The following is a 24144-nucleotide window of genomic DNA, read 5'->3' on the forward strand; positions in this document are numbered from 1 at the left end:
CTGATCTTGCTGAGGAAAGACGCCCGTGAGAAAGCCTAAGTCCAGCCTCATCCCGCAGGACACCTGTGCCACCTGGAACTCAGAAAGTGCCAGGAACCATCCCTTCAGAATGCAGCATGATTTTTGGAAGGGCCTAAGGAAGAAGACTTTACGGTTCTGATTTGGTCCCTTCAGCGTGTTGTCTTTCTCGGTACAGGACTTTCAAGGGCCAGAGTTGAGGCTTTGATTCTGCACAGAGCAGGAATCAAATTTCTTTCTAGCCAGTTCTGCACAGAGGCTTCTGTTCACTGTGCTCCCTGAGGGGAGGCACACTCAGTTTCAATGTCACGGATGGAAGGCGTCTGGAGACCGCTGAGACTCTGCCGGAGCTGACAGGGATAAGGTCATCATCCCTGCCCCAGGGATTAGATTATGAGAGCCTTAACCTAATCACATCCCTCTAGGAGTTCCCAGTGACAGGGGTGGTAAAATGGGTGGCCGGTCACTAGGGTTTGGGGGCATCCATCAAGGGTGCGGAAGTCTCAGCGACTGGATGCTTCAGAGTGGAGGCATCCAGAGGCTGTGTGCTGAGCCCTTTACAGGGTGACCTCGGCAGGAAGGAGTTCTTCACTCCTCCTGCCTCCCACAAGAAAGTTCATGAGAAAGGGGTGAAGATATGGCCGCTTCCCTTGGTTCCATCTTCCAGGGATGGTTCTGGAGTGTCCTAGGGCAGCTCGATAGACAACTTGGAGTGAGAAGGTTCCGCTTAAGTTACTTAAAGATTTAACAGAGGACAGAAAAAGGATCCATGGGATCGAGCGGGGTGGAGGTGGATTTAGAGATTATGCTTCTCCCACCCCTATTCATTACACTCACCCCAAAACGTGTGTTGAGCATTATATGGTGAGGTTAAAGCAAAGGTCCAGTTCCCCCACATGACACCAAAATATCAAATTTCTATCCATATCCCTGGTGAGTAGCAAGAGTCTTCAAAGATTTTACTAGCTGGTAACTCTGGGAAATTGCTTGGATTTTCAGAACCTGTATTGCCTCCCCCAAATGGGGAAAATACCAGCACCTTCTCTGTGGGAGCTTTAGCCCAGCGCTTGCCACAACTTCCCACTGGTCCATTTCATACCCTGTGCTTTGCCCTCAAGAGCAAGTTGCAGCAAAAATCAAGGAGATGGATATCTGATCAGGATCAGGATCACTCACTCTGGGGACTTCCTTTCCTATTGGGGCAGGTGATGCCACCACCATGGCCTACCTTCAGCCTGAATCCTGTTAGTTCTGTTTAACCAGAGTCCACCCCCACCCTGCTTGGTAATTATCCATCCACTGACCACTCCCTGCTCCTCAGCTCTACATCCCTACTTGTCTGGGCTGAATTTGAAATGGAACCCAGTTCTATGCTGAGGTCTCTTTCCCCCTATTGCATTGGTTCCTGAATAAAATCTGTTCTTACTGCTTTACTCACCACCTCTGGTTTTCTTGAGTGACACAAGGAGAGCTTTATAAACCACCGTTTAGCTGTTGACGATGATGGCTGAGTAGTTACCTTTCTTTTAATTGTTTGTGTTCATCTGATTCAATTTTTTTTTCTTTTAAAAAGAAATCTGTCCTTCTCTCTTCAGTAAAAACCCACTCAGACAATTTTCGATCACTTAGCCAAGTTTTGCTTGCCTGAAACAAGCTTTCAGAAAACTGGGCTCCCAGAATAATGAGAGGAGGCTGTACATACATAGTTCAAGTTATTATATAGCAGCTGACAGTTCTGTTTTGATTTAAAGTCCTGTCTCTGATAATAGGAAAAAGAGGATCACAGCTTATCTCCAGCTGTAAGGCTTTGGAATGGCCTGTAATTCAAGGCTTATCTCTGGGAATGCCTGGCTTTTAAACATGTAAATCTTTTCTGGGCTCCGGAGGCTGCCATCTTCTTCTATCAGACCTGGCTAAGCTACGGATGAGAATGTCAGTTTTATTTTCGCAGGTCATCTTATGAGCTGTCAACCTACATGAAAAACAATCAGAGTGATATTCTCCAAAGAATACTAATATTTGGGAATACAGAGCATTGCCACAGGGATGGGCATGTCACGGTAAACTGTGTGTGTATTCAAAGAGATTGAGGCCAGGGGAAGTTTTTGAAGACAAAAAGGAGGAGTATTACTACATCAGATATTCTGCAACAATAATCCTGGGTCATAATGATTAATAACGAGAGTGGTGTCAGGCTGAAGTTGAACAGACAGTGGCTGGGAAGATGTCCTTGCAGAAGTAGCTTTTTTTTTGTATCAAGTCGCGGTGGCCTCGGTGTAAGCTTGTGGTTCTGGCGGAGTCTTTTGTGATAGTTATTAGCAGCCATTCATGTGTAAGAACCCTTTCTTCATTACCTCCTGGCTTTATTTACTTTCTTTTATTAGGGTTGACACAAGTGACTCTTCTGATTTTGACCATTTTCACATTTCTACAGGGAAGACATGAATTTGAACAAGTATGTTGGTTTTAGATGTTCTGATCTAGTATAATTGACTCCATGTTCTGTTTTATTGAGTTGATTTGATTTACACAGGTCCAAAAAATGAGGCTCCTTACCCAAAGACCCTCTTGTTGTGCTTCTTCATGAGACGATGGAGTTAAGGCATCAACTTGTGTCATGTCTTCCTTTTTGAAGATTCTGGTGTCACATTTTTGATCACTTACTATGCCAGAAATGTTCTCTGTTGCCTTTATTAGTTCATCCACTTCTAGTCCAGGAACCAAGAACACTGCTAGGTTTTCGACTGTAGTCCCTGTAGCTGTAAGGCTTATTTCTTTTCTCCGAGACCCTCCCTTTTGCTTGTCCTGTAAGGCTGGGACTCCATAAGCTGCAGGGCAGCCCCCTGAGAGGTTTCTCTGGAGGATTTTGCAGGTGCCACTTCCAGCCATCAGTCTAGAGTCCTGTCCTTCATAATGGGTTGGTCAAGCCCCATAAAATAGGACTGAAAGGAGGCGTTTCTGGAATGATGGTAAATTTGTTTTATTCAATTAAATCATCACAGAGAAAGATTCTTATGGAATATATGCAAATAACCTGTTGTGGTTGGATGTGAGGTGCCTCCCGAAGGCTCCCGTGTTAAGGCGGGAATGTCCAGAGGTGAGATGATGAGGTTGTGAGAACTGTGACCTAACAGGTCCGTCCGAGTTTGAATGCACTGACTGGGGCCTGTGGGCAGGTGGGGAAGTGTCCTGGGACTTCTCGTCTTCCTGAGACCCCTTGCCCTTGCCCTCTCTGCTTCCTGGCCACTGTCTGGAGACTAGCACTCCTCAGCCATGCCTTTTGGCCATGATGCTCGGCTTCACTTTGGGCCTGGAGTGAGGGAACTGGTCGATCACCGACTGAACCTCTGAAACCATGAACCCCAAAAAAACTTTCACCCTCTAAGTTGTTCTTGTCGGGTATTTTGGTCACAGTGGCACAAGCTGACTAACACATAACCATAATGACACACAGAGGAAAGAGACAAGGTAAAGCCCTCTGTTCTGATTAGTTTTGTTGACACAGCCAATCAGTTTAGTGTTTCCTACAAACTCATCATTCCTAAATTCCTTTGTCGATTCATTGATTGATAACTGGTATCAAGACATCCCATGAGTATTTCCACTGAATTCTGAAAAGGGATTTGGAGCAGCATTTTATTCAATGGGTATTTCCTTCAATTTGCACAAAAATTTCTCCTGCTAAATTCTGGAAAGAATAGATGAGTCAAACTGAAAGGAAAGGTCTTTTCTCCTATGTCTCCTATAAGAAAAAAGAATACTAACTACAATAAAGTTACTTTTTTCAGTTCCATTTAGTCCAATTACTTCCTGTCCTGCTGGATCTTAGGTAACAGCAGGCGGCTGTCACAAAATTGTGTGCTTCTGGGCTATCAGAGCCCTGGGAGTCCTATCTCAGAGCCTGGTATCATCTGGCAGGTGATGATGTCACCTCACAGTGGGAGTCACCAACACCTGGTACCATGCTCTGCTGTGGCTATCTATCATTCTTCTGGTCGTTCTTCCAGGAGACTGATTCCCTGATCTGTAGTTTGCAGCAGAGGTCTTTGGGCAAATATAGGGGAAGTGGGAGCCACTTTTGGTGATAAGTGGTTTGGCTACTTCACTATAGTCACGTCAAGGAAGAATAGCACTGAGTACTTTCGAAGGTGGCAAGATAGATTTTATTCAAAGCACTGCAGCAAAGGAGAGAGGCTCCAGTACCAACTGAGCTGAACTTGAACGAGACAAAGATGACTGAGGGTGTTCAAGGAACAGAGGAACAAACGGGGGCTCTGGGGAAGAGAAAAGGGAGAATAAGAAGGAACGAGGAGGACTTCAGGGAAACGGAAACTTCCAGAAGTGGATAAGTGGAGAATTACTGAAAGTGGCTTGGCAATGTGGATTGGGACAATATACCTTTTTTGACCTGGCATTGTTTGTTTGTTTGTTTGTTTCTTTCATATCTCTATCTCTCTCTCTCTCTCTCTCTCTCTCTCTCTCTCTCTCTCTCTCTCTCTTCCATAAAAGCTCAACCCAGGTGCTGGGTCACCTTTAGGGACATGATCTAGGTGGAAGCCAGTATAAGGTTTGGTCAGGTATCTTAGCCCAGTGCTCTGGCAAGTTTTTTTTTTTTTTTGTGCCACATGGGAGTTTACAATAACCTGCAATAAAGAAATAGAGGAGAGTAGAAGCTTCTATTGGGTGAGAGTGTGCAGTTATTTTGTAATGACTGATTATTCTGAGGGTAAAAGCAGTTACACCATTCAAGACACTAGCCATTTTCTAAGCTTTTCTAATCCAATCAGAAAAGAATATTTAAAACACAAGGATAATATATATTTAGAAGTCGTGTCAAGTCATTTAAAAATCTGGAAAACACCATCCCTGATTATGTCACATCCTTCTTTATGCCAGCAGGCTCTGGCTGGGTTCTGGTCACCCACGCCTGGACACCATGGGACTCCTTGCCTGCTCTGTACACCTTTCCTGTACCCACTTCGGGTTCTCCCAGGTCTCCAGAGCGTTCTCAGGACCCTTCCTCCTCCCTTGACTTGCCTCTCACCCCACGCTCAGGGTCTCAGTCCGCTGTATTCAGCTTGGCCCACCCAGGGGCACTCAACCACTGAGCCATATCTCCAACCCTATTTATTGTATTTTGTTTAGAGGCAGAGTCTCACTGAGTTGCTTAGTGCCTCACCATTGCTGAGGTTGGCTTTGAACTCTTGATCCTCCTGAGTCAGCCTCCGGGCGGCTGGGATTACTGGCCTGCGCCATCTTGCCTGGCTCATTTCCTTTTTCTTGAGTGATTCCACCTGGTTCTGACAATGATCCAAGGAAGGTGAGGAGGGACTTCCTGTTTCAGGAAGGAAGTTCTACAAGTTTTAGCCCGCAAGATAAGATTTGGAGGTCTGCCCTGAGGCACTTGTATTTTAAAATACTTTCCTGTTTATTAAAAATGACATTGAACTTGGAGTAAAATGTTGTAAGAAACTTCTCAGGAAGTACTTAGACACTTGTGTGGACCATGGGTTTTTATTTTCTGTTTTCAATGGTCTGACAATTCTGATCTTTGCTAACCTGAGAGGAAATGCCTCTTCCAAACTTAGCCAGTTTCTAGACTGTTCAGCTGGCTCTGTGAAGTTTCATGTGCTCCAACTCCTCAGGGTCTTATTGTCTGTCTATCATAGAAGAACCTTGGATTATATTATCTAATTCTTCTGATTCTATTTCTTTTGACTTTAAAATTTTATCAGTTTTATGCTTAAATGTTGATATATCTCAGTTTGGAACAGAAATCAAACAAATGCAGTATTTATTTGTGAAAGAACGATCAAGGCTTGCCGTTGGAAAAAATGCCAGTTTATTGAGGAACAGCTCGGCGTATTTATAGAGCCGGGAGTGGTTTGACAGTTGGCATGGGGTGCTTTTTTATTGGTGGGTAAGGATCAGGTGAGCCAGCAGGGCTAGTCTGATTGATGGGTAAGGAACATGTGAGCCAGCAGGGCTAGTCTGATTGGTGGGTAAGGATCATGTGAGCCAGCAGGGCTAGTCTGATTGGTGGGTAAGGATCATGTGAGCCAGCAGGGCTAGTCTGATTGGTGGGTAAGGATCATGTGAGCCAGCAGGGCTCACCATTGAAAGGCTCTTCTGGGGGGATGGGGAAGTTAGTCTTTGGAGCCAGGCGACTCCCAACAATTTGTCTTTGCTGATAGAGAACAATTAGCAGCAGTGCTCTGATTTGAATTCCAGAGCATTCTTCATAGGCACTCTTTCCAACTCAAATACCCTTTAAAGCAGGTTTTACTTAATGATTTAATGAGAAGAAATGCTCTTGTTCAATAAGTCGCCTATCCTCACTGCCCATCGCCCTGGCCCAGAGCTCTTAATCTCATACTTAATCTCATACAAAAGCGTCCAGGCTAATTTATTTCCTTCTAGCCTTTCTATGACACTGTGGATAATGGTTTCCTGGGACTGTCAGGGAAGAACATGGTGCCCCAAACTTGGTGGCCTAAAACACCCCACCTTTAATGTCACGGCTCTGGAGGTTAGAAGTGTGAGGTCATTTGGGGGCAGGTCTGGACTCTTTCTGAAACCCACACAGGGGGCTCCTTCCTGGCCTTTCCAGCTCCTGGCTGCTGCAGGCCTTCCTCAGCGCCAGCCTCTGTCTTCCCGTGACTCTTGTTCCCATGTGTCGCTCGTCATTCTCCTCTTACAAGGACACAGTAATTTTGGTTAAGGACCTATTCTATTCCGCATGACCTTATCTTAACTAATTATAGCTGCAGTGGCCCCTTTCCATGTAAGGTCACATTTGCAGGTGCCGGGGGTTAGGACTTTAACATATCTTTTTGAGAGACTCAATTCAACTTATAATAGCCTGCTTATCATAGCCAGGTTAATCCTTCTGGAATACTCTTGTTTTTGCTCCATGTCACTATTGTAGAGAACGTAAGAAATGACCTTGAGGAGTTCATACCAAGAGCTTGCAAAAAGAGGGGGGACAAGTGTCGGCTGGCAGCTAAACTGTATGAAATGGGTTTGTGCAGAGAGGCAGAGACTCACCCCCAAAAGAAAGCAGGTCCTAATCCAAGACCCAGTTGTGTAAATCAAGTGTGTGTGTGTGTGTGTGTGTGTGTGTGCACGCGTGCATGTGTTTGTGTGTGATATCATGGATGACTCAGCTGTGAAATCTGACACGAGGGGAATAGAGCCACTGAAGGGACATTTACATAGTCATGGGGTTCAGGTCCTGGACCTGGTATCTGGGGAAGCTGGGTAGCAGAGTGATCGAGATCCAGATGATTCTGGGTTTCTGTTCTTACTCCCTTTTTAGTTGTGTGACTTTGGACAACTTACTTAACCACGTTAGGCCCCAGATCTTGTGGGGGCGGTCAGACCTCCTGTAGTTGCTTGTGAGATGAAGAGTGCCTGGAACATAGGAATGCCAGCCGATGGTAGTTATTGCAGTGGGGATCGTGCAGCAGATATGTGCTGGGACTCTGGGGTACGTATGGTAGGACCAGCTTAGTCAAAAGACGGAAGTGTCGAGGCTTCTGTGGCTATCATGTGGGAAGGGACCTGGCTAAAATCAGGGTCCTGGATGTCACCAGGATAGGTTGTACTTACATGGGTGACTTGGAATTTTATTTATAAAATTTGTCTCCTAGGTGAGTGAAACTGGTAGTTACTGCCTGATTCTTTCTCCTTCCTCATGTGCTGGGTCAAAGACCTTTTATCTCCTCTGTGCCTACCTACCCATCCCTCAAAAAAAAAAAAAAAAAAAAAAAGGAAGAGGGAAAAAATGAATGTTACACCTTACAAAAATGACCACAGGAAAAAATAACTTTAATTATGAGAAGTTAAAATAATCTCATGAAGCTCCTCTTTTCTCAGCACCACAAATCCAAAGTCTCTGTATTTATATGTACAAATCCCATCCACTGTTGCCTCATTCTGCTCTGCGTAGCCAATGGACTGCATCCCAAAGCTGTTGGCTGTCTTTTCCTGCTAGTCTCATGGGCTCTGAAAGTGGAATCCACTGGTCTTTGCCCCTTGGCTTCTTTTCCCTCACAGGGCTTTGTGTTGGATTATTAAACGGTGTGTGTGGTAGAACATTTCCATTGGAAAGATGAGAAAAGACATCCATTTTCAATCTTGCTGCGATTTATTTTTGTCTTTGCTCAATATCATTTCTTGCTCTTGGTGAGAAATGGAGCTCGTAATAAATGTATCTCTTGGGAAAATAATATAACATTATCAAGCCCAAACCAGCCGACACGGTTGTCCTCCAAGCTGTTATATGGCTAGCCTTCTCAGCACTGGTTTCTCTTCCCTCTGCCTTCTAGTCTGGTACTTCCAGAGGATATAGACTCTTCTGTCCTAATTAGGATGCTGAGAAAGTGATGTGACTGCAACAGTGAGATTTTATTTCTTGAGAACATTTTTGTAGATATTTGTGCAATACATGAAAATATGATAAACTTAAACGTGATTTATACATACATACATATTCAGGAATACAGAGATGATTGCAAGCATAGTGGGTGGCACTATAAGGTGGGCCTGAGACCAGAAGTCAGAGCTCTGGTATCTGTAGTGCCTACTTCCCTTCTACCCTTCAGGATTCACGGTTACCCTGAATGGAGCTGTGCAGGGAGCAGGTAGGTGCCTGACTCTCCTCTAAGGCTCTGTTCAAACCAGACCCTGGACAGCGGTGTGAGGAGGAGACAGGCTTGGGTGTGGTCACTTGGCCGCTGGGTTTGCAGGCCGACACAATGATGAGCTTTGTGTTCTCATGGTACCCACAAAAATCCTGTTGTTGTCTGACTCAATTTCCAGTAGCCTCAGTTCATTCTGGGATTTAGTCATCTTAATTCAGACATAATGAGATGTCTTCACATAGATTTTGGTAATGCTTCGAGCTGCAGGGCTTAGACCCCTCTGGCTGTTGATGGTGTCAAGTGCAAAACCAATCTGTGCTTGAGAAAGAGAGGGTTGAGAAGGATTACCCGGAGGGGAGGAGCTCCTGCAGGAGGCAGAGTGTATCCCGGAGGGAGGCAGAAAGGGTTTCTTTATGGAGAGGAGTCAACAGGCTGGAGATACCCAGTGTGGGAAGCCGGAGGACACTGGCTCAGAGAAAAGGCCAGCTGTGCTGCCCAGGCCGAGGAGGCGCAGGCTCAGGGGCCTGCAGAAGGCGGGAAGCTTGACCAAAGTCTGGTTAAGAAGCTTTTTGTTGGGATTGATTGGTGAGGACAAGCAGATGGGCTCATCTTTTTCGAGGTCAAGAATGGGACCTGGCGGGTCAGTGTCTGCTTTTGATATAGATAAACAGGAGAGATTCCCCTGAGTCTTAGCGAAGTCCTATGGGGGAAGAGGGGGTTCTGTGCAGGCAGTTCTTTTCTAAAAGACAAGAATGTGGGGATTTTTTTTAACCATCTCTGCTTTTCAGGATGATCCAGCTCAGGTAGAGTTCAGTCTTGTCAATGGTTATGCTGTGCCAACAGGTATCTCTGTACACATCAGGGTGCCAAGACCTGCTCTGAGTTACCAGGGAGAAGGTGGGCTCCTGTCACATGGGGCAGGATGACTTTGACATGCCACAGAGACACGAAGAGGAGAAATAAATGTAGGGAGAAAACTGCTTGGGAAGGAGAAAAGCTCTCTCCTGAAACCCAGGGAAGGAATTGACCAGAAACTTCTGCTCTTTGCTAAAAAAAAAAAAAAACAACCCCCAAACAAAAAACAAAATCACATGCAATAAGGCTGTTTAGTAGAGACTTTTCAGTGGGGTGTAGCTGAGAACAGGTATCGTGGAAGGCAGCCTTCATCTGCATTTGGTCTGTGCGTGCTGTTGCTTATTGCTGCCGTTCATTTCACGCCACATTTGCTCGAATACTTGTAAAGATGCACTGGCTCTCACACGCACTGTAACAACGGTGGTCTGTGTGTGTTCTTAGTTGTGAAAACCTGCCCTGTCCTGGCTTCGTCACATCACCAAACCAGCAGGAGTTCGTCTCCCATCTAATAAAATTAGAAGACAGCCCAGAAGAAGGGTTTTGTCTATTGGGGTTTGTCCCATCTCTAACCAGTGACAAGAATGGCAAACCAAGTTCTGTCACCTCTCTGTGTCTTAGAATTTTGCCTCCAACATCTTAAAGTGGTACATGGCAATAATGAAGCCTTTTGAGTGAAGGTGTGCTGCGTGGACTGTATTTTTAGGCCACTAAATGAAGTATTTCTTGAGAAGGGCCTTTCTTTTCTCCCAGTGCTGGGGATCAAATCCAGAGCCTCACTATCAAGTGCTCTTCCACTGAGCTGCATCTCCAGCCCACAAGGAAGACTTTCAAAACTGTAGGATACATGTTGATTACTAAGCTTTGTGAGTACTTGAAAACAAACAGTAAAATTTTAATCCATCTTTTATATTTATATACATCATAGAGTGACTTTTATGTGCAAGTGATTTTTATATGTGAAATGAGATGGGACCTTCATTCTGGTGTCTCTGTGCAGCTATAGAAACCATTTTCTCCTCTTTTTATTTTTATTTATTTATTTTTGCCCCGTATGTTGAATCTTTCATATCCCTTAGCTTCACTATACATGAATTGATGACTGAATAAATTAAGGATAAGCATACTGTTTGGTTCTTCTAAAACCTGTATTTATTGCTGTGATTTATCTGACAATTTACATCAAGTGCTAGTTAGTACAGCTGAAATTATTAATTCTTCAGAGAATGAGATGTTCAACTGTTTCCACAGCTCCAGGCAATTTTCCACATTGATATGCAGGAATTACACAGACCACAACTTGCTTTTTGAATTAAAATGCATCATTGATGCTAATTTTAAGGAAGTCTCTATATTGTACTTCCATTTAACCAAACATCACATTTCCTCATTAAAATATCAGCATCCATAATGAAGTACTTTGCTTTATAATTTAAAATGTCCCACTATGTTGGAGGCACATTTGAACATTTAAATGTAATTCTGCTAATGTACTGATTAATTTATGTTATTCTCTTCCATTCACGTGGCAGATTTTAATTGCAATTAGTTAGTTGCTGTCGGGTCTCAGCATGCTGAGGACGGGGAAGTCCTGATCAGTGTGGAACAATTACCAGGACTTTTGAGCAGGGATAGCATTGGGGGAGCAAGAAGACCCATCAAAGTTGTGAATCTTAATTCTCCCAGTAATAGCTATGCTTGGGGGGCCAGCATTTGCGCTGAGGAAAAAGCCAAATAAATGGGAATCATCTGAGCTCTATAATACAATTAAGCTGTCACAACAACTTTGGGGACTGATCTTTTGTACTCTTTCCACGTCTGTCCCGGGGGCTCAGGGGCTGGTGTAGCGGGAACGTGCTCTCCCCAGCGTTCCAGGCTTTTGATGTGCGTGATGTACAGCTGTAACAAGGCATGGGGTACAAGGCCCGCCTTTCACTCAACATTGTTGAGCTACAAATTCATGTAATTAATTTTAAAAAGCCATTACTTTGATCTTCATAAATATGCCCAGGATTCAAATGGAAAAACCTCACAGGGAATTTTCTCAGGAGGAGGATGATAGGGCCAAATGCAATTTCATTAGGGTCTACTACTTGTCCATAAATGAGGCTCCCACCCCCAAACCCTACCCTTTATTTTGGTGGCTGCTGTTACCAGCTGCACAGCTACATTATGCAGGAAATCTGCTTGCTTTCCCTGCAAACAAACTGTCTTGGTTCAATGAGCTATTTGTAACGTTGGCTAAGCGAAGCTTTGCAATATATTTGCTATAATTTGGTTTAGAGTGCTCTTAGTTTCTACACTGACTATATTACCCTAACCACAGGGCACTGATGTTTAGAAATGAGATGAGAAAACCAATCCTCGCAGTGTTCCTTATTATTGAGGCAGAGGAGGGGCTCCGGGACTCTTGAGCTTGGGTTCTAGTTCCAGTTGCCACATTTCATGGGCCCCATGGTCTCCCCTCTTCAATGGGGATGGTAACAAACGTTTCCTAACTTAGGTCAATCGCACGGGTAGGTAAAAAGGTTTAGAACACACTAGAATGCAACCTGAGTGTTGCATTATGTCCTGGTGGTGCTTTACTTGTGTGTGTGTGTGTGTGTGTGTGTGTGTGTGTGTGTCTTTTATTATTGTCAGAAGGATTTAAAATTCTAACAAAAACACTGCCGGAAGGAAATGGAACCCCAAACCACTAATCTCCTTATTTAGTAAGTTTTTTTCCTAAGAAACTTAAAAAATAGTAGTGTTAAACAGCCAGGCGTTAACAGTAGCTAAACAGTAGCATTTGCCGAAGAGATTATGGAAGATAAGCTGCCCCCTGTTCCATAACAACGAATGGAAATTGCAAACAATCCCCGAATCTCTGTGGTTTAGCAATGAAAGTGTATTTTCAGCTCTTGCTACATGTCCAGGGAGGGGGTTTTGTGGGTTTTGGTTACATAGGGACATAGGATAAGGAAGGCCCTATGATTTTTTTCCCTCCTTTTTAATTGTGGTACAATACATATACCGTAGGATTTGTCCTCTTCACCATTTTTAGGTGCAGCCTGGTGGCATGACATACATTCAGACTGTGCTACTCTGAGGCCCTATCTCCATCTTTGCTGCCAAGGCCAACAAGGTGGGACCCGGGATGGGGGGGCAATTGCTGGTCTTTAAACGTCTCCCCCAGGAATGAGGCAGGAGACCCCCCCGGCTTGCGTTCACGGGCCCAGGTAAGTCACAGGAGTCTGTTTCCCTTCCTTTCCCGGCTCCAGAGGCTGCCCCAGTGCCTTTGCTCAGGGCTCTTTCTTCTTGTTCAAGGCCAGCAGCTTTGCACCTGTCTCCCAGCCTTTTGTCTTCCTGTCTTTTTCTCTGACTTCCTCCCAGTCCCCTTCTACTTTGAAGCACTTATGAGATTAGGTTGGGCCATCTGGATACTCTAGGATGATTTGGATCCGTCACAAGGTGCCTCAGTTACCACATCTACTAAGTCCCTTCTACCATGTTACCATGTATCCCAACACACCTTCTGGGGATCAGAACATGTGATCTTTGGGGGCTGGCATTCTGACGCCCCATGAAGAGTGATGGAAGTCAGGGTTCTGTGCTCTGTGCCCGAGGCCACACCTTGTTCTTTGTCACTTGGTCTCAGCTTGCACGGCCGCCCTGTAAGGCTGCCCCTCCGTGTCCTATTGAACAGACGAGGAAATCGAAGCTGAGGAAATCCCTGCTAAGAAGCCAATGCAGGTTTTGAACCTGCTCCTCATGGTGGAAAGAGCAAGGGTTTTGGAACAGGACCAGGGATGGTGTGAATTCACCTTCACATCCTGATTAGCCGCGTGATACTTGGCACTTTTGGGTCTCAATTTCCTGGTACGCATCCTGTGTCTGTGAGGTGACATGGAGCAGGTGGTCAAGTGGAGACACCTCCCCAGTTAAGCAAAAGGGAAAAGGAAAACCTGAAATCCCCCAAGTGTGGGACATTGTGGTGGAAGAACATACACAGGACTTGGGGCAAGGCTCCTTTGGGTTCAGACCCTGACTCATGTCACGGGGCAGGACACTTTGCAGGTGGATCTGTTCATTAGCTACTCTATTGTGAAGTTCTCTTTTCTTCTGTTCGTCCATTAAACATGTGCGCAGCAGCGAGCTGAGACCTGGCCGATATGAAGACAGAGCGCAGCATTGGTCCTTGGTTGTCATTTCCGTTTTTCAGATTGTACTCTGAAGCAGAGAAGCTGCCTCCCTCTTCAGGACCTTTCCCTGCTGCTTCACGCCTGCTCCCTGTATTCCTATTTGCAAGGCCGTCACTCTCCTCTGATCCAAGCAGGGGGTCTCTTTCATCATGTCTGCCCCGTCTACCTTCTAACCATCTCTTCTCCCTCCTTTTCCATCCCCAGTGTCTTGGGTCATTGTCATTTCTTCACCAGACACAAATTCTCACGCCTCGTCCCCTGGGCTCATACTCTAAGATGACGTCAGTTCGCCTACAGGATGGTTGAGGAGTGTCTTTGGTGGGTGAGGAGAGCCAACTGGATGTCACAGGCCCCCTTACCTGTCCCTGAGTCTTAGCCTGTCCTCGGGGAAGCCGTTGGCCATAGCTCTGAGCTCTACTGGATTTTACGGCTCTGTTTCCCTCTTGTCTCTCAGGGACACAGACCCCGTGTTTAGTTTTCCATCTCCCTGAGAGACCAGGACTGACACGTGAGCTCTTAGTGTTGTTCTCTCTGTGGGAAAATGGGGAAGGTTGCTAGAGATGAGCTCCTGGGTGCTCCCTGCCAGCTCCCACTCGGAGGCACCACGTGGCGGAGGACACAGGTCCTCTTCCCTCTTCCCTTCCTCCTCCCAGCATCTCTAGAGACCTCTTCTCCCCTTGTTCTCATGGCAAACTCCTAAATCCTCAACGCATGTCGTGGGATCTCAGTCTTCTCAAGAGGGTGGACTCCGGGGCTCTTTTCTCTTCTGAGGGCAACCCCATCCTTTCCCCTGGAAGGCCATGGCCGAGGATCACAGGACACATCCCCAACCCAGTCCCACCTCATGGTACAGCACCGTGGGTGGGCAGAAGCAGAAGTGTCACCCCTTTACATCTTCTTAAGATGCAAACCCAATTGTCACTTTTTATGGTCCCCCGGGACCTCTCGTGCTGTCTTCTGAACAAAGTCTGAGCTCCTTGGTCAGACTCTCCTTTCTCCCTCCCTTTCTTCCCTCTGGTCCTTCCTTCCTTCCTTTCTTTCAGGACTGGGGACTGAACCCAGGGCCTCTCACGTGCCCGGCTAGTGCTCTACCACTGAGCTACATCCCAGCCCTGACTTTCTTTTCTTTCTAGGAGACTTTTGGACACACAGTCCCTATTGAGATTCTTGGGGTCCTTGCCTCTGTGCCTCTCCCTTGCTGTTCCCTTGGCCTTGAATTCTCGCCACCTGGCAAACTCTGATTTGGTTCCTCAGGAGCATCTCCTCCCTCCTCCCTGTCTTCCCCTCATCCTTTCAAAGGAATGACCACTCCTTTCTTTCTGCTCCTCATCTATGTACAGAAGCTCTGTAGAGGCAGAAAAACACTTTTCCTTTGCTCGCTCGGATTCAGTGACAGGGGGCCTGTGAATTACACCAACAAAGACAGGTTACCAGGAGAAAAGGCATGTTTCTTTATTGATGTTAATATTTTCATGTGCATTGGGGCTTCACAGGAAGGAAGTGAAAGCCCAAAGAAGTAGTTAGATTGGAAGCTTCTATATCATGTTAACAAAGGGCCATAAATTGCGGAGAAATGACTAGACAAAGGAAAAGGGGGTTAAACTACGGAGGGCAGTAAATTGTGGGAAGATAAGTATGTGGGGAAACTAATGGAGACAAGGGTTGTTTTAGTAAGGTTTGTCTCTGCAGACTTGTCCTGGTACATGCTTTTCATCCTCGTGGCTGTAAAACTCCCATGGAGAAGGGGATTTATGGCCGTCCTCATTTCTTGGAAGTTTCTGCTTGTAGTCAGATAAGGAAATCTCTGAGAAGGCGCCTTTCTGCATCTGTTGAGTTCCAATTGCTTTCAGCTGGAAAGAATCCAAATGGCAAAGTGGCATAAAATGTGGGGTGGCATCTTCTGATCCCCTGGGCTCTTTAATATGATGATGTCATATCATTTTCATAGTCTGCTTATCTGGCCTGTTAGCTCATGCAGGACGGAGATTGTGAACCATTGGTCTTTGCATCCACATCCTGAGGCTTGGGTCCCGTACCTACAGTTTCTGAAGCTATTGACCTGGGGTGCTGCCTTCGCTACGGCATTAAAACCTCCTCATGTGACTCTAAGCTGCAGGTAGGACTGAATAGAATTGCGTTTGACCCATGTTTTTGTGTTTTCCCAGTTTGTCCTGGATCCTAAGAACTTTCTCTCCAGAGGTGTCTGGGATGGAAGGGAGGATACTCGAGCCAACAGCTGGCTTTGTTTGTGGTAAGGGCAGAGTATGTGTGGGGAAAAGATAAGCCTGTACGTGGCCATCTAAGATGCGATCACCAGTGCATTTTAAGCCTCATGATTAGAATGACTCTTTAAGTTCTAGATCAGATTCTGTTCTGGCAGTTCAGGGCTGAAATAACCTAGGGGATCTTCCCCTGAGAAATTGCTAGATTCTAGATAAAATCCACTTCTTGATAAGTTGCTTAGCTTGAAGGATGCAGGTAATATTCCCTCTCAGACCTCACTAAAAGAGCAACCTGTGAGCTGACCCTGAGCTAGCAGGAGGAAAGGGCTATTCTGGGAGCAGATGTGAACAGCAGCATCTTGCTATGTGAGTGGTCATTAAATGGAGGGCCAGCAATTGGCCTGGAGACCTGACCTTCTCTTGAGATGGTGTTCATTGATAAAACACAAAGATTTAGGGTACTACAGAGGCAGACACCAGAATTCATAAGAAGAATCCTCACCTTGAGTTGTGGAGTTAGGAAGGGGTACCATAGCAATGTGATGTGGTTGAACTTTGGCTCCAGCACTGGTCCACCAAGTTAGTGTTCATGGATGAAGATGTGCAGCCCATCACAGGCCTGGCCAGATGGCTGCAGAACAAGCTTTGAGGTCAAGTAGAATTGATTGCTGTAAGCACTAAGCTATGACTGGTTTCCATGAAATTCCAGGAGGTCAAGTCTTTTTCTAGAAGACCAACTTTTGGGTTATCCATCTTGGAGAAGCTAACTTTTACCATTCCTAGAGGATGGAATCACAAGATGTTCAAGAATATGAGCCATCAGGAATAATCGAGATGATTCTACGACCCCCCCTGCTGCCCTGCCCCCCCCAACCCTCAAAACCCAGTAGAATTTCTGAAAATGAAAATCATTACTATTGAAATTTTAAAGAAGTGGGATAAAGAAACAGTGAAGCAGACACACTTCAAGAAAGAATGACGGGAGGTGTATTTGAAGGAGTTACCCTGAAGGCATATAGAAAAAAAAGAGATGGAAAATGTGGCAGAAAATTTGAGAGTATGCAATGGTAAATTGTAACTAAAATGTAGGAGATTCTAGAAAGTGAAGATAGAGTGCATCAATCCAGGCTGTGTTTGAAGAGACAATCCTGAATGTTGAAGGAGATGAATACATAGATTCCATACCTAGAGGTGGCAGGTATAGTGCAACTTCACACTACTAAAGACAATGACGTTTTAAAGTTATCAGAGAGGAAGATAGGTCACCTATGGACAATGACAGGAGACTTCATGCTAGCTGCATAGAAGACCCAAGACTGTGGAATAATATGTTCATGAGAAAAAAAGACATGGCATCCTAGAATTCTATATCTCACAGCATTATTTTTAAAAGTGAGAAAGAAATAAAGACATTTTCAGACAAAATATGTAGGATCCATCAATCACCCTCTGAAGGGCGTAATTCAGGAAAAAGGAGAAGGAAGAGGAGGAGGGGCAGAAGAAAGAGGGGAAGGAGAAGAGGAGGGGGAAGGGAAAGAAGAATAAAGAATGACTGCAGAAGGAAGGTCTGATGCAAAATGGAAAGGCAGACAAAAAAGAAAAAAGAAGGAAAAAAGGTGACTATGCAAATTTAACCTAGGAATTTCTAGATAAGAGAATAAAAATTGATTTATGTCTTAAAAAAAAAATCATAGAATGGAAACACTGGCCAGCTGTAAGCCTTCCACTTGAACCATCGGAAGGACAGTGGCTATGGAAAAGGGCTGTGAAGTCCTTGGATTTTGGGTAAAGAGGTCCAGATATAATCTACTACTAGACTTTGTTAAGTTAAATATGCATAGAACAAATGCAAAGGCACTCAAAGATCAGCTTTAACTTTGAAACCAGTAAAGGGAATAAATGGAGCAATAAAACTGCATATAAAACTGCTCATTCAAGCCCGTCCGACCAAGAAAGAAGCAAAAGAGGCTCTGAAGAATAAGAAGGAAAATTAAGAGGCACAGAAAAGGCAAGAGAAACAAAAATCTTATACAAAGCAAGATGCCAAAAGCAAGTTCAAATATATCATTAATCTAAAAAACTGAATTTATGACTTGAAAAAATATAAGAAAAACAGATTTGGGGGGAAACAGAGATCTAATGCTATGATGTTGCCAAGAAATAGTCCTATAAGGACAAATAGTCCTATAAGGTTGAAGGAGGATGGAAAAATATCTCCACTGCAGAGGAACAGTGCACCGGTTTCTCTTACTCCCTTTCCAAACACCACTTCATTTCTCCTGTTCATCTCCTACGTACCATGGAGGAGGGCAGGGCAGGAGGAGACCACATTCATTTTCCTGCCTTAATAACAGATTGTAAGTAATGAGGGCCTGGTCTACACCAAGCACTGTGCAAACGGCAAGTCCAATAAGCACCTGTCATTTTTAGCCCTAACTTGTTACAATTGATCTGGAGAAACTTACAGGCTGCTGTCTGCATTCTAAGGTCCAAATGCCAGGGTTAGGACCTGTGAATTGAAATTCTTTTTCAGTTAATTAAAATTAGAGCATAAATCTACAGATGATAGAGGATCTCACATTTATTCCCACTTCACTGAGTACAAAGCCTACTTAGGAACTGGGAAGGTCATTTTTTAATGATAAAGTTTCAAGTTGCTAGAAAGATAATATATATATATATATAAAATATATGCACTTGACAAAATGTCTTGAAAATACATAAATAAAATTGGCCTAACTTGCAGAACTAATTGGCAATTCACTCTCTTAGTGAGAGTCTAGCACATCTCTCTCCATCATTGATATGTCAAGTAGACTGACCAGTGGCAAAGGAGATCTGCATAACACAATGACCACACTTAATTTATTGATCATATAGAGAAATCGGTTCCAATGCGTATTCCTTCACAAGCACATGGAGGATTTATAAAGCTGGCCACATCTTAGGCCATAGGCAACTATCAGCTACTTTTAAAGAACTGGAAATATTCAGGTCACATTCTCTCACCACAAAGCAATCAAGTTAGAAATCAATAACAAGAAGATTAAACATTTTTTAGAGCCCATATGTTTAGAAATTAAACTACACATCTAAATAGCTCAATGGACCAAAGATGAAATCATAATGCAGATGAAAAAGATGACTACAGTTGGGAATCGTCTGATCCAGTGTTGTCTGCCCTTCGCCAGGGTACAGGTGGCAGGGGTGACTGGAAAGGCCTGGTAATGGCTCTGGGAAGCTCTGTAGAAGGATAGATTGATCCCGAAGCAATTAAGGCAAAGGCAACTGAATTTCTGACTTGAGGAGATTTCATTTCTCTTTATTGATCCATCAAATGATTTGCATTCCCTTGCTTAGGTTGCTTTTTCTCTAATTCCAATGAAAATGTTCCTATGCTGTGTTGCATAGTGAGAGGAAAACGGCCTGTTGAGCAGAGCTTGCAGATACTGAATGGATCTCTGACCTGCCTTCAGAGATGCCTACGAACACGAACACAGAATTCTTAAACGTCTGTTAAACATGTAGGCAGAGGCTCTGGGCACCACAGAGAAAGACATTTGATGCCTGGAGGCAGCATTTCATTGCCTGGTCATCATCCTAGCTGTGCACTCAAGTGTGCAGACTCACACCTAAGATGGCTGGAACCCGGAGAGCTCAGGGAAGGGACAGTGCACTGGTTTCTCTTACTCCCTTTCCAAACACCACTTCCTTCCTCATGTTCATCTCCTCCTTACCATGGGGGAGGGCAGGGCAGGAGGAGACCACATTCATTTTCCTGCCTTAATAACTGATTGTAAGTAATGAGGGCCTGGTCTACACCAAGCACTGTGCAAATGGCAAGTCCAATAAGCACCTGTCATTTTCAGTCCTAACTAGTTGCAATTGATCTGGGGAAACTTACAGACTGCTGTCTGCATTCTAAGGTCCAAATGCCAGGGTTAGGACCTGTGAATCGAAATTCTTTTCAGCTAATTAAAATTAGAGCATAAATCTACAGATGATAGAGGATTTCATATCTATTCCCCATTCACTGAGTACAATTCCTGCATATCATTAATTATACAGATGAAAACTATAATGGAAACAAAGTTAAATTTCCCACTTCTCATATGCAAGTGATTAAATGTAGAACACATGAGCTGAAATGCTGATTATCTCAGTCTATCTGTGGATGGTGCATCAGTACAAACTCCTTAAACATGGCCTGATTACAGGCCACGATCCATCTTCCTTCCTCTCCCCCCACTCCCATACTGGGGATTGAACTCAGGGGCACTAGACCACTGAGCCACATCCCCAGTCCTATTTTGTATTTTATTTAGAGACATGGTCTCACTGAGTTGCTTAGAGCCTTCCTGTTGCTGAGGCTGGCTTTGAACTTGTGATCCTTACGTCTCAGCCTCTGGAGCCACAAGGATTATAGGCATGTGCCACCACACCTGCTTTCTTATCTGAATTTTGAAGAACACTTATATTTCTTAGGAATTTAAACTGTGTTGTTTACTTTTGTGAGATGGTTAAGCAACTTGAGAGGCTGAAGCAAGAAGGTTGCAAATTAGAGACCAGCCTCAGCAACTTAGCAAATCCCTGTCCTTAAAAAATAAAAGGGGCTGGGAATGTAGCTCAGTGGTTAAGTGCCCCTGAGTTCAATCCCCAGTATCCCCTCTCTCCCCCAAAAGCTGGTATTTGCTTCTCAGTATGCAATGAATTCGTGAGCTAACAAATCACATCTCTGAGTAAACTTGCATCCAAATTAAGGTAAATTTGTTCTTTCTATACATTTCATACAAAGTTTTAACTGGCAGAATAAAGAGGACCTTGTGCTATTAGGACAGTTTTCAAAAATAAATTGACTTGAATAATGTGTCTGAGTAAACATCAGTAAAAAAGAATTTAAGAAGTCATAACAGTATCAGTGTAAAGAGCAGCCATAGCTAGCTATAGCAACTCCCATGAGCAAATGGAGACACGAGGTTGCCGAGTCTTATTTAAGCAATATCCGGGTTCTAGAATAAGGAGGGAAAACACAGGTGCATCACTTGAGGCAAGAAAACCATCCTAACAGTGACTGTGCTTTCCTACTCCTGACAAAATTGACACTATACCCTTGCCTGTCTTCCTACTTGCTCCTGGCCAGCACTATAATTAAAAGGCCTTTCTCCAAGGTGCTCAAAGCACTTTAGAGACATGGTCTAATTAATCGCCTTCACATCCCTAGACTGTCTGCAAGCTTGGGGCCCGGATTCTGCCTGAGAGAACCAGGCAGCCGTCTCAGTGCTAAGGTGGCTCTTCTGATCTGGCTTATGGAAAGTGACAGCGACTGTCAAAACCAGCCTCACTGTTCCAAGGCTGTAGAGGCCACCTCTCCTGCATGCCAGGGCAGTGCTCTCTGCCAGGGCCAGCCATCAGCTCCTCATCTGCATGCTCCCTCTTCTGCATAATGCTGTGTCCTCAGCCTGGAGAGAGGCAGAGGCATGTTCTGGAGACTTCTCACCAATGTGTCTTCCTAAATGGATCTTTTTTGGCCTTAATGTTGCTCCAATTCCTTCTCTGCATCTTTTCCAGTTCTCTCTGCGGTTGGCTAGAGGCGGGCGTTGGGAGGCACCATTTCTGCTCAGGCTGTAATTATCACAGACCCTGTCTTCTATGAGCACTGTGTAAAGCCTTCCTTTGGCCATTTCGACCTGACCACGTGTTGGACTAAGGGCCTTCAGCAGCATTGTCCGCTGCAGCTGTAGATTTGTCCTCTGTCTTGCTTCCACCTGGGAACCCCGCAGTGCTGTGTGTCTGTCCTGAGGATAAGCACCTGAGAGGATGTTGGACGGCTTTCATCGGAGGTTGGTTACTTTTCTCTAGATACTCTTTGTTCTCCCGTCTGCCACCGTTTCTTCACCCATTGATCATCTGAGGTCAACGAAGGGGAAGAAACACTGGGATGAGTGTCCACTGAAGAGGGTGGAGCAGCCCATCTACAAATCCTCAAGAGTACTGAGGATAGTCATCTAGCACTTTGATGTACTCAATATAATCTCTAAAACAACATGGTGCAAAGGTATGATGGTAAGCTTTAGCCTCAGGGCACTTCAAGAAATGAAGCTCAGAGGGTAATTATAACATCGACATCCTGAAAGTCAAATTCAGATTTTTCTCCCTACAATACGTTTTCCCCCCACTCTTAAAAAAAGTATTTATAATCTATTTATAGTTTGCTAAGATTTATTTATTTATTTGACACAATACCTTTATTTTATTTTATGTGGTGCTGAGGATCAAACCCAGTGCCTCACATATGCTAGGCAAGCCTTCCACCACTGAGCCCCAGCCCTAGCCCATGTTTTCCCACTCTGGTCTGTCAGCATGCATTCTCTTTCTGTCACCACCTGTCATTCATTGTGATGATTTACTTTGTCTTTTTTGTGTGCTAGCCCTTGAGCCAGGGTCTAGGTATACAAAGATGGAGAAGGCACTTTTCTCACTGTAGTCTCTGTTTCAAGAAGATATTTTATATAAGAAAGAGTCACATAAAGCCTTGACACCTTAGTATATGGTGGAGGCTCGGATCAGAGGGTACATTCGAGGTTGCGGGAACTCAAAACTGGAAATAGATATGCAGAGAAGGGAACAGTATCTGTAGAGACATCAAGATAAAAAGATGCAGAGTCAAGGGAGCGGTTCAGTCAGCCAGGGGTGGGATGGGAAGCCACAGAGGAGAGGTGGGGACCATCAGGGGCCACGTCCTAGGAGGCCTTGTGTGTCATTCCAGAGGGTCTGGACTTTGGTCCTCAAGGCCATGGAAGTCATTAAAATATTGAATGCAATCAGAGCTGCTGATTTCATCATGCTGGTTTTACCGTGTCTCCTTTGAGATTACCCAACTGGCAAAGATAGACAAAGATGAAGAGGCTTCATATTTTGTCAGCAAAAAGGAGGTGACATAAGCTTGCTGGAAAGAACTTTGGCAATAGGTATTAAGAGCTTCAGAAGTGTTCATTCCATTGGCCTTGGTAGTTCTGCTGCTACTGCAAATATATTTTAGGAAATGATCTCAAAGAAAATGGATAGTCCAGGGTAACTTTTTATTATTGTTATTAATTGGGTAAAATTTTTTAAAAAATAAACCACTAGAAATAATCTGAGATGTCCAACCGTGAGTAATAGTCAGGAAAATATGCTCATCTGTTGAAAAATGAAGTTGATGAAAAGTTTTAAATACACTAAGGTAATAGACAAATGCAGCATTTTTTTGCCCAAGATCCATTCATTCATACTTTTTGTTTTGATAATAGAGCTTTGCTTTCTGCCTAGTTCCAAAATTTAACCTCTTCTGCCATAGTTCTGGGGACTGGTTCAGGGGAGATCACGCCATCTGACACAGTGAATCTCAAGAATTATTCTGGAAAGGCTGGGACAGTGACACCCTATCATCTTGCTGGGTAGGGTTAAGTTTGTAGTCATTTGCTATGTTAACAGAAACCTAATACAAATAGAAAGGACCTAACTAAACCCTAGGAAGGGCAAACTTAAAAAACAAACAAACAAAAAAAACAGAGTTAATCCAACTCTGGGGGATATGATGAGATGTCAACTGTCTTTTTAATATTCTTTGCCTTTTGAAAAAATGTCAACTTGGCACTTCACTTATGAATTAAAGGAGTGAACAGAGAAAAGATGATTTATTTTTACAAACTCTCTTCCTTCAAAAATAGCTCTACCATGTAATGTATAATATCAAAATGCTGGAACAAAATGGCAAAGAAGTCCCCAAAGACTCAAAGTTAATCTGCCATTGTACTACAGGGCACTTTCCATTAATTGAAATGGAAAAAGTTTCTTTCCCTTGAAACTTGCTAAGCTTCAGTGACCAAAGCTCTGGGATTGTGGCATGTGAAATTTGGGTAGCAAAAAAACAGCCTAACAGTGTGAATTTGCTGATTTGATTTATGTGACCATGAGCAAAGTCTCTCAAAGTTATTTCTCCTAAGAGCACAGGTTGTTGTCCAAATCTGAATCACTGTGGTTTATTATAAGGTGATGAACTGACAAATCAAACATGATAAGAAATAAATATCACAGAACAATTGTTTCCCCTGTGTGTGGACTTCAAACTATATTTGTCTTGGTAATATTATTTTTTTTTTCAAGACACATTTGGCCATTTGGGGATATTAAGGTTGAAGGTGACTGGTGCCCCTCAAGGTCAATGCTCTCCTCTACAAAACATGA

Source organism: Ictidomys tridecemlineatus, chromosome 6 (assembly GCF_052094955.1).
Source record: "Ictidomys tridecemlineatus isolate mIctTri1 chromosome 6, mIctTri1.hap1, whole genome shotgun sequence".
Taxonomy (NCBI): Eukaryota; Metazoa; Chordata; class Mammalia; order Rodentia; family Sciuridae; genus Ictidomys; species Ictidomys tridecemlineatus.